We start from the raw sequence: 8479 nt of genomic DNA on the forward strand, positions 1-8479 counted from the left end.
CAAGGCCTGCAGCTCGGAAATTCTACAGGCAGAACAAATCGCCACAAGAAACACCATTTTCAAGGTCAATAACCACAAAGAAAGATTACGCATCAGCCTAAATATAGGTCCCGCTAAGAAATTCAACACCAAATTAAGACTCCACATGGGCACCGGTAACTGCAAGGGAGGACGAAGATGTTTCACTCCTTTCAAAAAATGGGACACATCTGGATGAGCTGACAAGAGACCACCATTCACCTGACCCCAGAAACAGACAAGAGCCGTTACTTGCATGTTTATGAAATTAATGGCCAGCCCTTTATTCAACCCATCCTGCAAAAATTCCAAAACAAGCAGGATCTTAACCGAACGAAGAAGAACACCCCAATCCTCAAACACTCGCCAAATCCGCACATAGGCTAAGGAAGTGGAGAATTTTTTCATTCTTAAAGTGGAAATCACTGCAGACGACTATCCATGCTTCAGCAAGCGAGCCTTCCTAAGGACCATGCCTTAAGGCAAAACCAAGTCGGATCTTCATAAAGAACAGGTCCCTGCCGCAACAGATTCCTGTGTGCCGGCAATCAGAGGGGGGGAGTCCACCAGGAGATGCCGCAAATCCGCATACCATGATCTCCTGGGCCAATCTGGTGCCACCAGAAGCACCATCCCTCTGTGATGTTCGACCCTTCAAATCATTCTGCCCAGCATTGGCCACAGAGGAAAGGCATATATCAACTTGTCTTCTGGCTATTCCTGCACGAGAGCATCGATGCCCAGTATCTTCAGATCACTCCTGCGACTGAAGAATTGAGGAACCTTTGAATTGCGAAAAGTCGCCAGCAGGTCTAGAAACGGAAGGCCCCAGTGATCTAGTATCAGCTGAAATGCCTCGATTGACAATACTAATTCTCCTGGATTCAGACTCTCCCTGCTAAAAAATAAGTCCACTCTCACATTGTCTTTTCCTGCTATGTGCAAGGCTGAGATCATCTGAAGATGCACTTCCACCCATTCCATAAGTTGATCTATTTCCTGCGACACTTGCTGGCTCTTGGTTCCTCCCTGCCGATTGAGGTAAGCCACTGTCATTACATTGTCTGACATTATCTAGACCGCTCAATCCTGCAATCTGCCTCCGAACTGCAAACATGCCAACTGCTGGCCTCCAGTCGATTGATGTTCCAGAGCATTCCACTCCACTCCAGAGCCTTTGTGCTGTCAGCTCCTGACAGTGAGTTCCCCAACCATGGAGGCTTGTATCTGTTGTGATGTTAGGGAAACTCCCTTCCTAGATGATCCACTTGTAGCCAACACTGCAGTTGGGAGGAGACTTCCATCGGCAGGGGGTGCCGAATTGAGTAGTCCTGAGAATGTGGATTCCACCAAGACAGCAGGGAACGTTGGAGCAGCATATGCGCCCTTGCCCATGGTACCTCATCCAGAGTTGCTGCCATTAAACCAAGCACTTGAAGATAAGTACGTCTCCATTGTATAATTTGATTATCCTATGTTTACAGGTTTTAATTGATATGTTATGTTTCATGCTAAATTCATTTGATTGTAAAGCTTGTTGCTGAATTATTGTTCATTGTAAACCGAGGTGATGTTTTCTTTAACGTGCCGCGGTATATAAAAAAACTCCATTTAAATAAATAAATAATAATAAATTATTTACATAGTTGGGCGAATAGTGTTCATCAGCAGATGCAGCCGTGCCAGCAACTTCTGAATAAGAACTTCTGCCAGGAAAACCTTACCCTGTTTCGTGTCGAACCAATCCCTGAGATACTCCAGCGACTGCTCTTGGCTAGATTCACCACCCAGCCAAGCTCCTGCAACAGGGAGATCACCTTGCAGGTCACCAGACAGCTCTCTTCCAGAGACTTGGCATGAATCAGCCAATCGTCCAGATATGGGTGTGCTAGGATCCTATCCTTTCTCAACTCTGCCACAACCACCACCATTACCTTGGAGAAGGTTCTGGGGGCAGTGGCCAGACCAAAAGGCAGCACCCAAAACCGATAATGGCATCCCAAAACTTTGAATCACAGAAAACGTTGGTGCTCTAGTTGAATGGAAATATGTAGATACGCTTCGGACAGGTCCAGGGAGGTCAGAAATTCCCCCGACTGCATGGTCATTATCACTGAGCACTGTTGTAAGGGGCGTGTTTAGTGTGCCCTTGGGCCTCAGCCCGGACCCAGACCTTCAGGGCCGGGCCGAGGGTTGACGGTGGCTCCGCATGGCTGACGGGCTGACCCTCTGCCAGGCCTGCAAGCTCCCACAGCAAACAATATATGATGTTGGTAGGGGAACGGTCCTCCGACTGTTCCGAGCCCTTTCGGACCTGCCGCTTGATTGGCATTGGAGCAGCAGGCCTGGCCTGAGGTTGAGGGCAGACGGAGGCCTTGACACGCAGACAGGACTATGGTCAATGCGACGGCATCCTTGATGTAGACACAGGGTTGATGCGACGGCATCACGGGCATGACGAGGAACTTGACATCCATACAGGCAAAACACAAGGCACGACATTGGCACTGTCTCTCAGGATGATGTCACTGCAGGAGTATACTGAGGGATACTGAGGGAGCTCAGAGATGTGCTGGTGGGTCCGCTGCATGACCTGTTTAATACATCCCTAGAAATGGGAGTGGTGCCGAGTGATTGGAGAAGAGCGGTGGTGGTCCCACTTTACAAGAGTGGGAGCAGAGAGGAGGCTGGAAACTACAGGTCAGTTAGCCTCACCACGGTGATGGGAAAAGTAATGGAGTCACTGCTGAAATAAAGAATAGTGAACTATCTACAGTTAGGAGGATTGCATGGATTCATTAGGGGAAGGTCCTGTCAGACAAATCTGATTGACTTTTTTGATTGGGTGACTAGGAAATTGGATCGAGGAAGAGCGCTCGATGTCATCTACTTGGATTTCAGCAAAGCTTTTGATATGGTCCTGCACAGGAGACTTGTAAATAAAATGAGAAGCTTAGGAGTGAGTGCCAAGGTGGTGACCTGGATTGCAAACTGGTTGACAGACAGAAGACAATGTGTGATGGCAAATAGAACTTACTCTGAAGAGAGAACGGTGTTAAGCGGAGTGCCAGTCCTTTCAATATCTTTGTAAGCGACATTGCGGATGGGATAGAAGGTAAGGTTTGCCTTTTTGCGGATGATACTAAGATCTGCAACAGAGTGGACACGCCAGAAGGAGTGGAGAGTGGAGAGAATGAGATGGGATTTAAGGAAGCTGGAAGAGTGGTCGAAGATATGGCAGCTGAGATTCAATGCCAAGAAGTGCAGAGTCATGCATGTTTATTTATTTATTTATTTATTTAACACTTTTTTATACCGACCTTCATAGTAATAACCATATCGGATCGGTTTACATAGAACAAGGGAATAACAAGAGCAATAAATAAAGTAAAAACCAATAGAGGAGAATAAGGCAAAGTTACATTTAACAAGGAGTAAAAACTTGGAAGCTTAAAAAGCTGGAAGAAAGGTAAGGCAAGTAGTTGTAGCATAATACGAAAAGAATATGGGTTAAAGCTTAAGGTGCTTTAACCTGGGAGAGCTTGAGTCCATCGTTCGAAGGGATAGGAGACCATTCGTCCATGTGTGAATAATGACGACTAGTGATTGTCTGGAGGATCAGAGAAGGCTTGGTGAAAGAGCCATGTCTTGAGTTTTTTCCTGAAAGTAATGAGGCAGGGTTCTAATCTGAGGCTTGAAGGGATGTTATTCCAGATAGATGGACCTGCTATTGAAAAAGCTCGGTCTTTGGTTGAGGAAAGGCGTGTGGCCTTGGTTGGGGGGAAATTCAGAGTACCTTTGTGGATATCTCTAATTGGTCTGTCAGAGGAGTGTAGTTTAAAGGGGATTTCAAGGTCGAGTTGGAGTTGATGATGGATGGATTTGTGTATTAAGGTGATTGATTTGTAAAGGATTCTAAAATACACTGGTAACCAATGTAGATTTCTGAGTATGGGGGAAATGTGATCGCCACGGCTAGTGTTGGTCAGTAATCTTGCTGCGGCATTTTGTATCATCTGCAGTGGTTTGGTGGTAGATTTGGGGAGGCCAAGGAGAAGGGCACTGCAGTAGTCTATCTTGGCAAATAGCAGCGCTTGGAGGACTGTCCTGAAGTCTTGAAAAAATAGTAGTGGTTTGAGTCGTTTTAGAACCTGGAGTCCATATGGGGTATGGAAATCCGAAAGAACTGTATTTGATGGGGGGCGAAGGGCTGATGTGCACGGAGCAGGAGAGAGACCTTGGGGTGATTGTATCTAACAATCTGAAGTCGGTGAAACAATGTGACAAGGCGATAGCTAAAGCCAGAAGAATGCTGGGCTGCATAGAGAGAGGAATATCTAGTAAGAGAAAGCAAGTGATGATCCCCTTGTACAGGGTCTTGGTGAGGCCTCACCTGGAGTACTGTGTTCAGTTCTGGAGACCGTATCTCCGAAGAGACCGAGACAAGATGGAGGCGGTCCAGAGAAGGGCGACCAAAAGGTGGAGGGTCTTCATCGAATGACTTATGAGGAAAGATTGAAGAACCTAAATATATATATCCTGGAGGAGAGGCGGAGCAGGGGTGATATGATACAGACTTTCAGATACTTGAAAGGTTTTAATGATCCATGGTCAACAACAAACTTTTTCCGTTGGAAAAAAATCAGTAGAACTAGGGGGTTACGATTTGAAACTCCAGGGAGGAAGACTCAGAACCAATGTCAGGAAGTATTTCTTCACGGAGATGGTGGTGGATGCCTAGAATGCCCTTCTGGAGGAAGCAGTGAAGACTAAAACTGTGAAGGATTTCAAAGGGGCATGGGATAAACACTGTGGATCCATAAAGAACAGAGGATGGAAATGAAGAGAAGAGCCATGGGGGTGGCTTGCTGGAATGGAGGCTACTACCTGATGATTACTACTCTTACTCAATAAACCTTCACACGGTTAATGCAACTCCAACATTGCTCTCTGCTTCAACGGCAAGGGGAATGGTGGAAAAGAGGATCTGCATTCAGATAACAACCAACAAGGACTGATAAGCGTGGGGGTAGCTTGCTTATTGCGGCGGTTACTACCCTAAACCAATTAAGTCTGATACATCACTTTGAATGCATATACAGCATTGCTCTCTGCTTCTACTGCAGGGAGAAATGTGGAAAGAGGATTTGCATTCAGACAACATCCAACAATGACTGAACCACACAGTCTGGGTAAACAAATAAGCATGGGGTAGCTTGCTTATTGCGGCGGTTACTACCCTAAACCCTAAGCCTGATACTTCACTTTGAATGCAGGGAGAAATGTGGAAAAGAGGATTTACATTCAGGCAACATCCAACAAGGCATTGATATGTGTAGTCTGGGTAAACAAGCATCAGGGTAACTTGCTTGATGCGGCGGTTACTACCCTTAACCATTAAGCCTTATGCTCACCTTTGATGCAACTCCAACATTACTCTCTGCATCAATGGCAGGGGGTGGCAGGAAATTGAATCAAACAGTTACCAACAAGGGCCCTGAACTTGGTGGTCGGTGAAACAGATAAGTATGGGAAACTATGTGTGGGAGCTTGCTGGGCAGACTGGATGGGCCGATTGGGTTTTTTTCTGCCGTCATTTCTATGAGTATATGTACTTTGATGTCAGCTTTGCTCCATCTTCATCTGCTGGTAGAGGTGCATAACCAACTGGTTCTGAATTGATCTCTCTGGGTGCTAGGAAACAGCTGTTGCTTTCTAGCAACAGGAGTGTGCATTTATTTTCAAATAAAATTAGTCATGAAAAACTCACTTTTTTTTTTTTTAAATATAAATGAACTGAAAAAAACGAAATTCAGGGATTTTTTTGGTTAATGTTTGTTTGGAAAGTCAGTGAAAAAAACATTAAATCAACCAACTCTAAGCGCTGCCACCACCCATCCCACATGCAAGTTCCCTAGGCCTGCCCCTAACTACCCACCCAAGACAGTAGCTTGCCCTAGCCATGGGGAGGGGGAGGGATCATAGCAAACAGGGCAGAAGCAATCCCCAATTGCTACTGCCCCACTGAGTCCCTGTTGCAAAGTGCTGTCGGCGCGAGGCTGGTGCCATTTTGTTGTATGGTAGTACAGAATGGGATTGCTCCTGCTCCAAGGAGCAGGAAAGTTACTGCCTATGAGAAAAGATGAAGGACTAAGGGTTTTTTTTTGGGAGGTGGGAGGTTTAATTACATCAGCAATGGGGGGGGGGAACTCTCCATATTTGTTTCTTTCTATTTTATGTTGCTGGTTTTTGTTTGTTTTTTTCGTTTTAAAGAAACAAAATTAACATAAAATGAAGAACTCCTACCCCCCAAAAAAATTGCAGAGGCATGTCTCTATCCAGCACCGTGCAGCTTTCAGCGACTTTGAGCCATGCAATATCTGAACTCCCAGCTGAAAATCAGGAACTGCAACACCTCAAACTCAGAAAACAAAGATCGACAGTGCTGGCAGGAAATGAGTAATCAGATTAGAGGCACTGGCAGAATCAGTACTTAGCAACGTCCCTGTTATATCGTAGATTGTATATTTAAGCAGCCACTTCAAAGCTGATTACAATAAATTGATTAAACTTTCTTTTTATTGGACTAGTTATCACCTACAATTTCTCCTAAAGTGTATTCCTGCTTTTAAAACAACCACAAAAAAAATTTAAAACGAAGGGCTCGTCCGGGATTTGAACCCGGGACCTCTCGCACCCAAAGCGAGAATCATACCCCTAGACCAACGAGCCAGTTGTTGAAAGAGCTCCTACATAAGTAGAAGTAGGAAATTGAATAGCTCGGGTTACACTGTGCTCTCTTTCGTAATGTTACCGAACACTGCTGCCAGAGACATCTGCACTTGTTTCTCTCCGAAACCACCGTGTTAAAAAAAAATGTGCAACAGGCACACTGTAAATAAGAAGGCTGTTGCCCAGGAGCTCCATCTGTCCCTTCCAAGGGGCAGCCCACATTCAGCTGTCACTTACGGTCTCAGAAAAGCAGACACACAAGCAGGGTAAAGAAGCCGTTCACAGAAAACACAAAGCCGCAGCTACGGTGTAGTGGGGAGCTGGATTAAGTGCCCGTAGAAAATGCCACCTCCACACCAAAACACCTCCTCTAAGCAATAGGCAAAAAAATAGAAATAAAATGAAGAGACGTCCCTAAACCAAAGAGTGCAGATAAAACAGAGATGCAAACTACTAGCACGAAGGAGCTGTTTTTCAAGGTGGCCTGTGGTAAACTACAAACCCCCAAGCACATCAAGCATTTAAAGAGGCACACGCAATCTTTACAGGGGCGATGCGGACCGAGGATTCCCTCAGGATATGTAGAAGTTCAAGACCACGTGAGAGAACAAAACAAAAAGTAATGTGGCAACTGCACTAAACTAAATATACATCCTAAAATAAATAAGCAACGAGTATGAATAAAATATTCAAAAGCAGGGGCCATGGAATGCTCCCATCAGCGGCAGCGGGAAGGGAGTGATGGCGCCTCACCCTCAGCCATGTCCTCCTCTGCTACCTGGTCCTGCTCAGCACTGCAGTGAGAAAGAGAGAGAGAGGAAGCCGCTGACGCAGAGCTGCTCTCCCCTTCCTGCTACTGCCTGCCCAAATCTGGATCGGGCCAAAAAAATTAGTAGTGTTAAAATAAGTTACTAAATCCTAAACAAAGAAATGATGTGATGATCATATATGTGGAGTAACAAATGTGAAGTTAGGATGATCAAGCACTTTGAAAAAAAATTTATTTATTTATTTATTTATTTAGAAACTTTTATATACCGGTATTTGTGGGGACATCATACCGGTTCACATAGTAACTGAAAAGATTGGAAAATACATTGCAACAGGGGAATGTAACTGGGCGGGGGGAAGAACAGAAAGGCAGTAGGAAGGATAGGAGAACAAGAAGGTAATAACCAAAACAATTTACAATGAAAGTCTCCTTAATATAAGGAGGTCACCTGAAAGGGGACTGCGAGGGGGAGTGGAAGGAGTTATTCTGTGTAAGCATGGTTGAATAGGAGAGTTTTTAATTTCTTTTTGAATTTAAATGCACAGGGTTCAAGTCGCATGTGGACAGGTAGTGTATTCCATGAGGACAGGTAGTGTATTCCATGAGTAAAAGGACTGAATAAGGATAGAGGTGCCCTCCCTCAGGACTTCTCCTAACTATCCTCCCATCCAAGACAGTAACTTTCCCCATCCGGATATCGTAGACCCCTTTCAATGCTACAAAGTTACTGTCTCTCCACCTCTGGCAGTGTACCCCCCCCCCGGGGCCGATGCTTCCATTAGGCAAATTAAGTGATTGCCTAGAGCACCAATATTTTGGGGGTCCTCAAAATCCTGCCAGAGGGGTGCTGCTGTGCCAGAGTCAATACCACCAAAGACGGGAGGGAGCACTGTGCTGGATCCATTGCCACCACGAGGAGAGAGCCCTGTGCTGGAGCTGCCACCAACAGTTACATCG

At 45.4% G+C, this 8479-nt stretch overlaps 1 non-coding gene across 1 annotated transcript; it reads right to left on the minus strand.

Annotated features, from left to right (window-relative positions):
* Positions 1-6678: 6678 nt before the first annotated feature.
* On the minus strand, positions 6679-6750 carry TRNAP-UGG. Its single transcript has one exon. It is a non-coding gene; the product is annotated as a tRNA-Pro (tRNA).
* Between the last annotated feature and the right edge of the window lie 1729 nt (positions 6751-8479).

Source organism: Rhinatrema bivittatum, chromosome 9 (genome assembly GCF_901001135.1).
Source record: "Rhinatrema bivittatum chromosome 9, aRhiBiv1.1, whole genome shotgun sequence".
Lineage (NCBI taxonomy): Eukaryota > Metazoa > Chordata > Amphibia > Gymnophiona > Rhinatrematidae > Rhinatrema > Rhinatrema bivittatum.